This window comes from Pinus tabuliformis, chromosome 1_1 (assembly GCF_031772625.1).
Source record: "Pinus tabuliformis cultivar Carrire ecotype Pingquan chromosome 1_1, CPIR1, whole genome shotgun sequence".
NCBI classification, from domain to species: domain Eukaryota; kingdom Viridiplantae; phylum Streptophyta; class Pinopsida; order Pinales; family Pinaceae; genus Pinus; species Pinus tabuliformis.
The window spans coordinates 272,711,737-272,726,468 of NC_142297.1; positions in this window are offsets into that span (position 1 = coordinate 272,711,737).

The window sequence follows — 14,732 nt, forward strand, 5'->3', positions numbered from 1 at the left end:
TGGGACATGATCTGGAGCCGGCTCAGGGGAGTTTAACCTAGCTACATTGTTCTCTCCAGCAAATCTACACGGAGGCTTGAGGTAATGAATATTTTTTGCTTTGATATTTAGTTATTGAGTATGGAAATGCATGTAGCTTTGTGATAGTTGCAGATAATCTTATAGTCTACCAAGGTCCCGAGAATACCCTTGAGGGTTTCTTCATTCTCCATACACCGTGCATTTAAACCTATAGAAGAATTGGCGACTCCACTGGGGACTACACATTAGTTCCTAGCTTACCCAGAAAGTTCCTAGTTTCCTCCTCCTTCTATATCTTCCTGTACTTCTGCATTCCTTTTCTGACCCATCAGGACCTTGCAACACTCTTCTTTCATTTGCTCAGCCCTGGATCTGATCCCCAAAGCCCTATTTTGAAGTGTTTTCCCTCACTAATGCATGTTAGCAATGTAAACAGAGCTTTATAAATCTCTTTGTCTGCACAAACAGAGCGTTAGTACCTCCAGTAACTCTTTGTGGCCTCTAGCATAGAGTGTTAGTCACCCAAATTTTGATATACAACCATGTTTGTGATCTCAAAGGGTTGGGAAACTTGCTTCTGGACTGATAAGGGATATGTAGTTGTGTTTTGTTTGCAAGATCTATGTCTTGAATTTTTTTTTTTTTTAAAGAAAATAACTTTTCTTCTTCAAAGTTTTTATTTTCATAAAAGAAAAAATAAAAAAATTTATTCATTTTTCTGCTTAGCTCGTTAAGTTCTGCATTAGTTGGTTTGAGTAGTTGTTATAGAGAATTGAAAATTTCTTTCGGTTATGCTAGTGTTGTAATGAATAGGATGCATGGAATGAATATTGATGTATGAAAGACTCTCCCTTTGTAAAATACAACTTATTCATCAAAATTGAAAATTTACAAGCATTGTCTTTTGCATGATTTTGAGTCAGAGTCCCACCAAATATCATACATCAACACCCCAACCGAAGAATCTAACAAAGTACACTTAACATCTACCTAAAATCAATCAGTAACTCTTTCTAAAGCAAACAAACATTAGTTCAGGATAGGATCTTGGGATAGGCAATGTGAGTAAATTGCCCAAGATTAGAAACCAAAACTAGTGTCATTAAAAGAGAGAAATCCTTTTGCACTCATACTACTAGGACCACTCAAGTAAAAGCAGAGCTAAATACGAGACAACATCAGACTGTAAGTGAACATAGCCCACCTTCGCTTGCAACTCCTTTGGGTATTTTGTTTATCGGGGATCCCTTCGGGGATATCGGACCTGAGTAGGGGACTTAGGTATACTACCCACATAGCATACTGTCTGCGACTATGTTCCCCCCGGTAGTGTCCGTGATCTGAGGTATCCTTAGTGGCCATACTTTTAAGGAATTACACAATGTGACTAGGGCGGGCTTCCCTAGTACCTAACACAGACGAACCTACTATGTCTTCAGTTTTTGGGAGGGTGCTCATCTTCACGAGAGTACTTGCCCCTCAATCTGAGGTTCAGGCGAAGCTCTAGAGTAACCATAATTATAATTTTGGCCAACCCTCTCTGTTATTCATTATGATAATGGGTTTCATATGTAGTGATCAATACTTATCAAGCAAGGTCATTTCCCTCTGTTTGTTGATTGATTCACTTAGTGTATCTTTTATTTTTTAGGTGCCAAAGTGTTATAATTGAGACTTTAATAAACATCACTATAAAACTTATTGATAAAAATTATCAGCCACCGTGGCTACATCCAGCCGTCATCGTCAATCTAGATGATTGTTAGGACTTCCCCCCACTCATTATGGAGGATCCACCGAGCTCTAGTGAATCAGATTCCCCATCTTCGGGAAATCAGTCTCTGAGATCTCACATAGAATCAATTTGGACATCCAACCATTCAAGCTTACTAGAGGATTTATTTATTGCATGATTTCTTCCTCCATACAATCCTCTAATCACAAATCCATTGGGCCCACTCTTGGTTCCCATTACATTTGTACCTCCATTTTCTTCAGTTGGAACACTTCCACCCATCTCGTCGATGACTAAAAGTTCGTGGGACTTTTTGCACACTTTTGGTCCCCCACCACTTCCCTAGTTGACAGTCAATACCACACCTTTGATGGTGAACCCTATTATCCCATTTGCCTGAGGTTTAACCCCTAACATGACACGATCCACGAGTGGACCCCAATCTATTCTAGGTTCCACCCTTTAGTGTCAAACTCTATACCTTCGACAAGTTCTACATACATCGCTCCTTACAATGCTCAATATAGCACAGTTTGCGCGGGTCCCTTCAACCAACAATATGGTTGGCATCCATTGTATAGTTCTAACCCCCATATTCAAGTATCTAGGGGCACTCCCAATATGCATATACTGACCGGGAACGTAACAGTTCCCCCTCCATTTTCAGGCATGCATGGTTAGTCACTGATTGACATGAACACTCCTTATGCTAGTCAAGGACTTATGGTTAGTTCTGTGGTGAGAGAGAATCCTCAAGGAGGTCCCAATCAATCCATGGGGGCACCCTACTCACAACCTCAAATGAGTCAAGGGGAAACTGCTTATCCTAGGGGCAACTCTATACCCCAGCCTAACAATCCCTATGGAAATCCACATTACAATACCATACCCCAAGGCACCTACTATACCATGCAACCTGTGTATAATATTGGGAATCACATGATGGGAGGACCGCAAGGATCCTCAAGTCATATGTCATCACCTTGGTCCGATTCAGGGGCATCACAAACTCTGTCTTTCTTGGCAACACTTGATATGCCTAACTTGTACAAACTTAGAAATGACCCCATCTATCATAACTTACTCTAGCTGCCAATCCCACATAAAATACCGACATACATCCCTAAGTTTGAGGGGAAATAAGGGGAGGATCTGGGCACACATATCACCACCTATCATCTTTGATGTGTTTCTAACTCCATGGTGGATGATAGTATCCGGTTACATATTTTTCCTTGCACCCTTACTGGCAACGCAATCAAGTGGTACATCGAGTTATCATGCACGTCAGTCAATACCTTTGATGCTCTAGCGATGGAATTCTTAAAGCACTTCCAGCTACACATATGTTATGAAACTGGGATGGAACTCCTCACTTCATTACTTTAGGACACCACCACCTGCATCTTTGATCATATACATGAATGGAGACTTAGGCAGAGGTTAGTCAAAGCTCTCCTCCCAGACTATCTCTTAGCAGATTGGTTCTGCAATTCTCTACTCCCCAAAATCGCTAAGGATGTCACCTTAGGTGGTGCGGTAATAGAATACCAATCCATATGTCATGCCCAGCACTTAGATCTGATATATTCGCAGTCTGGTACTCTATACGACGTAATTCCCAATGCCCCTTGAAACTCCAATGCTCCCGCTACTTAGCAACCTAGAGTGCACATTGATGGGATTATCGCCGCAACCTCCGGGGCTACTATAAAACAACTCAGTGGTCACAATTCCCAGACGTTAGTGGATCCCTCTACCAAATCGACTGCTCTTCCTACCACCGCAATTAACTCTACGCAGTCTATGCAAAAACCCGGTGGTAAGAACAATAAGAATAATAAAACTACCACTCCTTCTGAAGAGCAGTCAACAAAGCAGAAGGTTGTTGTTCCCCCTGACGATGGAAAGGATAAACCCGCCAGATTCCCTTTCAAAATGTATGCCAAAAACCACATGACCTATCACTACCCGCATCTTCAGGAATGCACAAATTTCATTGCTAGAAAGGATACTCATATGAACCCTGCTGTCCATAATAATCCTTTCCATGCTCAATAGCAACAACACCTTATTGTAAACCAACCCCAACCCCCACAAGGGGGCAATGGTGGTTCACAACATCCCTCAGCTGGTGAAGGACCCTTTACCATTTACACCTTTGAAACAATATATATACACACCATAGCCAAATCTTATGGAGCTCATGTCACTCATGCAGAGGAACCCTCCTCAAGCCAAAACCCACCACCACCTAATGATCTTCATATCGAAAGGTCAGTTGTTGACCCAGTGATTCGCCCCCCTAAAGGGGCACTTCGACATGCAACACACAATATATCTGCATGTGCCAGCCAAAACTACAACATTTTATAAGACTTGGCACAAGTGTCGTCAGCTATGTTGGTGCTCAAAGTATTATAAACATGTCCAGCACAAAGGAAATCTTTGCTTTCAACCATTGGTGGTATCAACCCATAGGATTTCATGCTTGCAATTTTTGACATGGAAAAGTGTAAACCTCCCCTTTCTCACCAACTTTCATTACAGGTGCAAATATTTTCGAAAGGTAAAGGTATACATAGAACTTTCATCGATGAAGGTGCTTCTACTTGCGTCATGTCAGCTTCATGTTGGCTCGCTTTGGGTTCTCCAACCCTTTCCCCATCGTCAAATTCCCTTAAAGCTTTCAATGGCAACACTGTCATCCCAAAAGGTTACCTAGCTAGCTACCCCATCACCTCGTATGGGAAAATGGTAATGGTGGACACTGAAGTCGTAGATAAAAATCTCGACTATAATCTCTTGTTGGGTCGCAGTTGGATTTATGCCATGAAGGCCATTGTGTCTAATGTCTTTCACATCATCCTATTTCCATTGGATGGAAAGGTAGTCACAGTGGACCAACTGTTCTTTTGCACCCCTAATTATTCCCCGTTACCAAGTGGCTCTGTGTCCCTATAAGGTGGTGTAGCTAACTCTTACATCAGTATTGATACCAATCTACTGAAGGCTTCTTCACTAATGGGTTTTTTCCCTGTTTAGCCTCCAAAGGTTCCACAAAAATTGAATATGGTTTCATCCATTCCTCATGAGCCGACCGATCCATGGATCCTACGGCTCCTTCAGACATTGACACTTACAGAGAGCAAATGTCGTTGTCACCAACTGAATTGGCCTACCAAGCCATTCAATCTACATCCGATTCTCCAATCACTTTGGTTATGGCCAATGATACCACTGCCCCTTCCATAACTGCTCCTTCTTTCGATCCACTCAATCAAGTCCTACCTATGGACAAAGCTATTAGAGAAATCATGAATTTAAAAGAGCGGCCATGGGAGGACTCACACCATTGTGTTTCGATATTTGATTCAGACATGATGCCTCTTCAAATCCTGTCACTTGGCATACTAGAAATCGTTTCCTCACCATATACGACTATCCAAACTTTGGATGTGGAAGGAAACATGGGCAATATTTCAAAGACATTACTCATTGATATTTTTGTCACGATAGGCATTGTGGAAAACATCCAGATTGGAGTAGATTGCAATCCTAAGGAAATTGCAAGCTTCAGCTACCTTTTTAAGGAATTCTGCAATGTATTCGCTGTTTATTGTCGAGCATGAGATCAAGATTTACGACAATAATAAACTTGCCCGCCAAAGGCTTTGACCAATCCATCCCTGAAAAATGGTAGCCATCATAACTGAGGTGGAAAAGTTGTTACATGCTGGTTTTGTTTATCCTGTTCCTTTAATAGAATGGGTTTCCAATCTAGCTCTTGTCAATAAGAAACAAGGAACCATCCGCGTATGTGCCAACTATCGAGAGTTGAATGTTGCATGTCCCAAGGATAATTATTCGACACTGTTCATCAACCAGATCATCGACGACTGCGCTAGTTGTGAATCATTTTCATTCATGGATGGATTCTTAGGTTACAACCAGATTTCTATAAAACCCAAAGACCACCACAAAATGCCTTGGTTTTCCCATGGGGAATATTTTCCTATCGAAAACTCCCATTCAGTTTAAACAACATTGGACCAACTTTTCAAAGAGCCATCGACTACGCATTTCATGATATCAGGCATATCATTCAAGCTTACTTGGATGACCTTCCAGCCCATTCCAAGCAACGAACACAACACCTAAACCATTTAAGAGCCATCTTTCTTAGGTGTCAATTTTATAACATACGTCTGAATCCACATAAATGCGTTTTCTTTTTCGAGTCTGGATGCTTACCTGGATTCAATGTCTCCAAGTATGGGATTAGGGTTGATCCAAACAAGGTAAAGGAAACTAATCAATTTCTTGAACGACAATCCATTCTGCAACTCCAACGTTTCAAAGGGAAAGAAATTTTTTTACGGCAGTTCATCTTAAACTATGCTGAGTTGACGAAAGGCTTTATGCACCTACTTAAGAAGGGAGCGTCGTATCTGTGGGATGATTAAGCTCAACGATCATTTGATGTCTTGAAAAAGGTGCTTATATTAGCCCCACTCCTTAGTGCTCCCAATTATGGGCGCGACTTTCTTCTATACTTAGCAACCTCAATATCCTCTCTTGAAATGGTCTTGGTTCAAACTCATGATGACCAGAGTGAACATGTGATATATTATCTGTCAAAAGGCCTGACTGGGCCCAACACTACATGTGATATATTATTTTCCCTCTTTGTTGTCAACCGCTTTTGACACTACATACTGATGTGACAAACTACTATCATCACCTTGGAGAATCCCATGAGACACATTTTGTCTCATCAATTAATTGGAGGAAAATATTCAAAATGGATCCTGATCCTCCAACAATTTGATTTAGTTTTCACTGCTGCCAAGGTGAAGAACTTAGTCTTCGCTAAACTTTTGTCGAATCTTCCCATTGTTGATCCTAATGAGATAGCCCACAATCCTCTTCCAAATGAAGCTGTCTATCTTATTGAAACCACTGACCCTTGGTATGGTGGCATTCTTATATACCTCAAAGCACAATCATTCCACCCCGAGCTATTGTCAGGTGATCATCGTCACATCTGCCACCAAGTGCGACACTATCTAGTGATTAACGATACATTATATCTTTGTACTGCAGATACAGTTCTTCAACGTTGCCTCACTCATAAAGAGGCGGAACATGTTTTAAATGACTGCCATGCTGGGGCATGTGGTGGTCATCTTTAGAGCATATCTACCGCACATAAAATTTTGCGTGCAAGCTACTACTGGGCGACCTTGTTCAAAGATTGTGTCAAGGAAATTCGGCAATGCCATCCTTGTCAAGTATTCACAAAGAAAATGTGTGCTCCTTTAGCCCTATTGCACCCGATTATCTCCATCGGCCCCTTTGCCAAATGGGGGATAGATTTCGTAACTTGCAATCCCATTTCCTCTGCTAGACACAACTATGTAATTGTAGTTTTGGACTATTTTATGAAATGGTTCGAGCCCCTTCCCACCTTTCGGGCCGATGGGGAAACCACGACACTATTCATGTTTAATTAGATCATCTATTGCTTTGGTGTACCCCGCACAATCGTTACAGACCATGGGTCTCATTTTCAGAACCACATGATGTCTAACTTAACATCGCTGCTAGGTTTTCGCTAGGATCAATCATTGTCCTACTATTGCCAAGCTAATGGTAAAGTAGAGGCTGTCAATGGTTTCGTAAAGACCATGATTTTAAGGTTAGTAGGAATCATAAAACTCACTGGCATCGAATGTTATATTTGGCACTATGGGCATACCGAACTTCAATAAAGACTGCTACAGGCTTCACACTTTTTCAACTAGCTTACGGTCTGGAAGCAGTTTTACCAATTGAGTGTCAGATTCCTTCCCTAAAAATTCCCATTGAACTCCTGCCCAGCACTACTGCTAAGGAATACCACCTTCTATAACTCAATCAACTGAATGAAACCTATTGAGATGTTGAATTGGCACTTGAGGCCCACAAGCGCAGGGTAAAAGCCCAGTACGACAAAAAGGTCAAGCCGTGTTCTTACCAATAGGGAGATCTTCTTTTGCTCTATGATAAAAAAACATGACCTCTTGGGGGCAGGAACGCTTCAACCCTTATGGATAGGTCCATATGTCATCAAGAAAGCCCTCCCAAAAGGGGCATATGAACTTCAGGACTAGGAAGGAGTCCCGCTCGCTGAGCCCCGAAATGGGCTCTATCTGAAAAGGTATTATGCCTAGTATTGCATTGGGTATGTGCTTTGTAATTTTATGTATTTATAAGTTTTTCTTCCCTTTTTGATGTGATTGGATTGTTTTAGTATTTATTGGAGTATTTTTCTCATACATCTTTATCGTAATGCAGATGTCTTCATTACCCTTAGCATACGTAGGATACGCAGATGGTTCCAGTCATCACACACGGCACATTGCATCAACTTCTTGGGTCATCTACACACCTGAGTCGAAATTGTTTTGTTTCGAGGGAGTCTTTCTCAATACTGCCACCAACAATATTGCTAAGTACATGTCCGTAATTTCACTTCTCATTGAAGCATCATCAAGGGACATCTCCAATCTGGTGGTCAGGTCAAACTCTTAGCTTGTTGTTATGCAATAATTGACAAATCATTATCACATTTTTAATCCAACCTTGTTACGTCATTATTTAAGGGTATGACTCTTGGAACGTCAATGTGAAGTTATCTCATATGAACACATTCCTAGAGAATTTAATACATTTGTTGATTCATTGGAAAACTATGTGTTAGATTGGCATCTGTCTCATTCACTATAGAAACATGCATGAAAAGTAAAAATTTACAGAGTTAAAAATTTTACAAAAAAACTTAAAAAACATTTACACCATACAAATACCAAAATATCTGAATATATATATATATATATATATATATATATATATATATATATATATATATATATATATATATATATATATATATATATATATATATATATATATATATATATATATATATATATATATATATATATATATATATATATATAGATATATATAATCCAGTCTTTTACATCAAAATATTCCAAAACTTGGATGTTTTAAGTACAAAATGGCTACTAAGCCTAGCTATAAACACCCATTGGCTATGCCAAAGCACCTGCTAAAAAGAGCCTACTGCTCCTGAAATGCTAAAACTACTCTAGCTATCCTCTGAAGAGGAACCAAAAACCGCTCAGGTACACTGACTGTGTGTCGTTGCATATGAGCGGGGATCTCCCTCATAGGAAGGGGGGGCACACCCATGCTCAAGCCCTCCAGGTTCCTCAGAACCTCACGAAGACCGTCCGCATCACCACCCCCAGTAGGTAGTTGGCCTCCTTATCTCATGTTGTGGGGTTCACCTGTAGGTCGTAATGGCACCAAATCTATGTTAAGAAAAAAGCTTCATGTTAGTACTTGTTCACCCATAAAAACATCACATAAACATTCAAAAGCTAAAAAAAACTTTAAGTACTCTCAAAAAGCATTCTCACCTTGAGGACCCCAATTGGTCCTAGGTGGCAGCGTCAAGTCAGGGTCACCGGTGAAGTCCATGCCCTCATAGGCATAGTCGTCAATCATCACAATCTCGCCATGAAGTCACTGGAAGAAATCTTTCTCGAAGAAATGTCAGATAGGTCCTCCTCCTATGCGAGGATTAAGTGATGACCATCGTCTCTTTCTCAGCTCCCTCAGATCAAAGGGACCTAAGCTCATCCTTGGGCACATAACAGGTACCCTCTCAAGAATGAATTAGACTATGAGAGTACCATACTCAAAACTTTGTTGGGTTCGAGTCTTGCATGCGGTTAATTCTGCCTTCAACTGGCGAAGCACTGCTTCACACTAGTTGAACATATGAGGTTGGACACAGTCAATTGCAAGCAACAATTGGTCCTTTGTTTCAATGTGGGGACTCTTTGACCCCTCCAACTACACAATAAACCATAAAATGGCCCTCATAGACCTAGACCTAATCCTCTCTATGGGGACTCTGTTGCTAACAAGTCCACTCTTAGGGATGCAGTAGGATTGAACCAGATCTAGGGTGGATCGAGGATCAGGCCTACCCCTGGTGAGGTTTGCTTGTGCTCCATGGCATGAAAATCCATTTAAAAAGTAAATGTCATCATGGTCAATGGCCAGCTCATGATCTACAATCCTAAACACCTGCTTATGTTCATCCCAGTGCTGGATAATCCATCTCAATAAATCCTCCTGTGCTTTCATCAGCTCACAATTTTCATACTTCAGCAAACTACAGCAGTAAAAAGAAAGTATGCATGCTGGATCATTTCACATCAGCAATTCTTGGCTATCATGGGCCCTTTCTCTCCATAGGCTAGTCATTATGGCCTGAAATCTGTGCAAAATAACCCAAAAATTAGTCAAAATGGGGCAACAAAGCTTCAGGAATCACTGCATGGGGTTTTAAAATGTGCCCTCAAGTGTTAACACTCCCCCCAGTGGTACATAGGGAGTAATAACGCCCTCCAACAAGTTGTATAGGGCGTTTAACACTCCCTATAGGCCAGCCATAGGGCGTTAGTGCGTAAACACTACTTTAGGGCTCCTTAGATCTGCGACAATCCACACCAAAAACTTATAAGAAAGGTTAAGAAATGCATAGAGCAAGGTTTTGACCTCTACTTGGGACTAACAACATGTCAAATGGTTGTCCGGATCTCCTGCAATGGTTCATGGAAAATCTGCTCCTCTTTAGCTCCAAAACGCTCTCACAGTTCTCAAATAGTGAAAATGGTGAATGTGAAAGCTCAAAGAACTTTCTTATATTTAATTTTGGAGACATTATCTTTTGAAATCATTAAAGAGGAAGTAGTCCATTCACCATGATTTTTTATCATGCATGACCCCATATGGATAGGAATTGATGCTTTTTTATACTTTTTTCTGCTTTTTGATGAAAATACTTTTAGGAATGAATAGTAGTAATCACTGCATGTAATTCTCAATGAGCACTTTCTTTTATGGGATGTTTTCTCGCTCTAAAATTGAAAAATCCCCAAGTTTTTCATTGTTGGACTCATTAAACACATATGACGATGGTCCGAGCAACTCTTTTTTGCTCTTTTTCTAGCTCATTAAATTGAAAAAGATCATTAGAGCATTCTTTTTAGGCGCTTTTTTCTCGCTCATAAAACTGAAAAAATCCTGAGTTTTTTCTTCAGGCTCTTTAAAAACTTATGAATATAACCCAAAACATTCTTTTGGGTACTTTTCTTTCTCATTAAACTAAAAAAACCCAATTTTTTGTCACCGGGATCGTTAAAAATCTACAGTAACGACAAGAGCACTTACTTTTTTGGGACCATATCTCACTCTTAAAATCGAAAAATCACTGAGTTTTTCCCTTCTTCAGGCTCGTTAAATCTACGAAGAATGAATGAGTAGTTCTTTTACCTCTTTTTCCTTTCTCACTAAACTGAAAAAGATGGTTTGAGTTTTCTTCATTTGACTCGTTAAAATTTGGTGAAGGTATTGAGCTTGTTGTCGCGTGACTCATTAAAAATTCATGACAAATATTGAGTTTAGTCTATCTCCTCATACTCATAACAAAATGAGGTAAACATCTATTGAGCATAGGTTTCTCTTTATCTGGAATCTGAAGATTAACTCATGGAAAAGTAAGTGATCTAGGTATACTATTAAACCTTTGTCGCACCTGGTTAACAACTATGACAAAGGGACCACCATGGAGTCGTTCTTTAAAATATTTTCAAACTCTCTAGATATGAAAATACCACCAAGTTATCTCATCTGGACTCATTAAATTACACAGATGAAGGATAGAGTCACTCTTCTTATGATCCTTTTCAGACTCTTAATACATGGAAAGATCGATGAGTTTGTCTGTCTGGACTTATTAAACTAATCAGATAGGGCATAGTGTCACTCTTTTTACGATCCTTTTCAGACTCTTAAAACATGAAATGATCAACAAGTTTACTTGTTTGGACTCATTAAGCTACTCATATAGGGCATAGAGTCGCTCTTTTTGCGGTCCTTTAGACTCTTAAAATATGAAAAGATCGATGAGTTTAACCGTCTGGACTCACTAAACTAATTAGATGTGGAAGTGGACAATACAACTGTGTTTAGTATTTGAAAGAGTTTTTTGGCAGTAGTTATTCCCTTGAACATGGCACTCCCTCAGGTAAACCTTCCTTATGACGGCCTCTCAATATGAATCTTACCATCCTATGAGTTTAGCCTATATACCCCAATGTTCTTGCATCTCTGTATCCTAATACTCTTTGGTGTTCATGAGTCTAGTGCTGCATGGTTAAAATCGTTGTCGTTCCTTCTATTGTTCAAGGGAAAACCTTTTTTCTTTTGTTTCCTCCATCAACCCATCAATCATATCCTTTCATCATGCCCTCTATCTTTTTGACCCAATGCTCAAAGATTCCTCAAAAAACAAAAAAATAAACAAATCATTCTTTTCCCATTTCGTGTCGATTGATGTAGGACACATTATTGCCTACCTTTTGGCAGGTCTCTTCCTATTACCTTCAACACTCTATCTAGGAAGACAACCCAGAAACACATTCAGTGCCTTGGTACTTGCAAACATTAGAGGCAGGTCACCTTGTGTTTGATCAGGGGTTCTCATTATTGGCTCCTGGTTAAGAGATTCTATGAGTGTTCGACGAGAAAAACATTTTTCACACTCGCTAGATTGTACAATGCATTCCTCACGTCTTTTAACTATCTCCATTATTGACTGGTAACCAAACGATTTCATGCATGTTTGACATCAACGCATATATTCACATGCATCAATCTATGTTGTTTGGTGAAGTGGAAATCAAGACCTTAGGTAGAGGCTTGCATCACTCAGCCTTGTTTCCTCTCCCAAGTTGCATATATTATTTTTTTGAGACAAATCATGAGAATGATACTATTATGACATCGGTTTTGCATTGTGCTTATCGGCGAATAGCATCGTCATATCTCTATTATGAGAAAACCACTCTGACATAGCTACTGAGTGTGGGAATGCCCGACTTAGTACATGATTTTAGCTTTTTTACATATATATATGTGTTGTTTATAAGTAGAACTTCGGCATAAATCACATATATGTGTTGTATCAGGTTTCCCGTATCGCCTGAAGCTCTAATCCTCTCTCTCTCTCTTTGTCAAAGAAGGAAAATAACAGTTAAGTAAAGTATTTCAGCCATCATCGTAGCCTCTGATCTCATACTTTAGGGGGCATCTGTTATACCACAAAATTACCTCCTCATCAGCTCAGAGGGGAAAGACATGATGGTTGAAGCAATGACCAAGTTCACAAGCCTTACTTCCACACTAACGTTGCCTATACACTGACAACATGCTTTATAAAGCTTCTCTATAAGCCTAAGGGAGCATTAGTGACCCCACTAAACCTACTTGTTAGTTCGGGGACAATGTTAGTGAACCCTAATGAGGATCTAAAGGTCAAAGGGGAAAATTGAATTAGAAATACCTCTATGTTCTCTCCTATATCTACTCAGAAAAGCAAGGAAACATCAAGGTTCGACCTATTTGAGGGATTTCTAATTCTAATGAAGGAGGAAAATGGGAAAGAGCTCAAAAGCATGGGAACATCATTGCTTTTACCAAGGAAACTCATGGAGAAACTTGGAAACCCTAACCTTGAATGCTACATAAGCAGAGCTAGTGCTATTGTGATCGAGGTCAGATCATTTGAAAGGATATCTTACTTGATTATCGAGCATAGTCTCAAATCTAAGCATAAGAAGTTGGTAAGAAGGGAGAGAGAGAGAGGAGATGGAGGGGTAAGGGAAGGCTGATGCAACCAATGGTTGTAATCACTCTTTCAACATTAATATAGAACTACAATTGTACTGTCTACTCCGTGGTGTTGGTACTATCATTCATTTATTTGTTTGTCCAATACCTTTTAGCATGAGTAGCTTAGTTATGTGTAACTAGATGTCTTTTGTATATTCATGCATTAATTGTCAAGGTTTTATGCTGTGATTACACTTGTCTCTTCTATGTGTAGGACTTGATCTGGAGCTGGCTCAGGGGACTTCCACCTAGCTGCATTGTGCTCTCCAGCAAATCTACATGGAGGCTTGAGGTAATGAATATGTTTTTCTTTGATAGTTAGCTATGGAGTATGGACATGCATGTAGCTTTGTGACAGCTGCAGATAATCTTACAATCTACCAAGGGTCCTGGGAAGACCCTTGAGGGTTTCTTCATTCTCCATACACTGTGCATTTAATCCTATAGCAATTCCCGCTAGTTTTCCACCCAACTATGTATCTTTGGGGCACTTAGTTTCAGGCAAACCTAGTGCCTTATCACTCTATCATAATCCTATATGGGCTTCAGGCATCAAGCCTACGTCAGGTCTGTTCGTCACGAACATGACCTCCATATAGGCTGTTACTTCAGTCCCGGTGCAACCCATCATTCCAAATACTCTTGCATCATCGATCCTAGTTACACGTCAGTCACAACCAGTAGTTTCAAAGATTGTCTTTGTTAGTTCCTCTGTCCCATTAGTTAGTGTCCAGATTGTGCCACCTCTTGGGGGGCAGACGCTAAATGTCTCTATGGTGTCAAGTGCCACTAATGTGAGTGGCTCGCAAGCTCACATGCTTGGTATAAACCAGCCCTCTTCTGGTATTATTTATAACCCTACTGACCCTACTGGATCAAGTAATTTCTAGTACCAATAGGTTCAGAATCCCATTGGTCCTTCTAGATCAAGCAATGTTCAGTATCAACATCCCTATGGGGCTCAAGTCTAATAAAAAAATCCTTACGTTCCATATGGTTCTCAAGGATTGGTTAATCAACCTTACACCCTCCAATTTGGGTAGTACATCCAGCCTGTCTACGGCCATATTCAGTTCGGTAATTTCCCAGCCACTATTCAAGTACCCTTGCAATAGCAAGGACAACCTTTACAACAACCAGGGTAGCCTTTTATCACAAG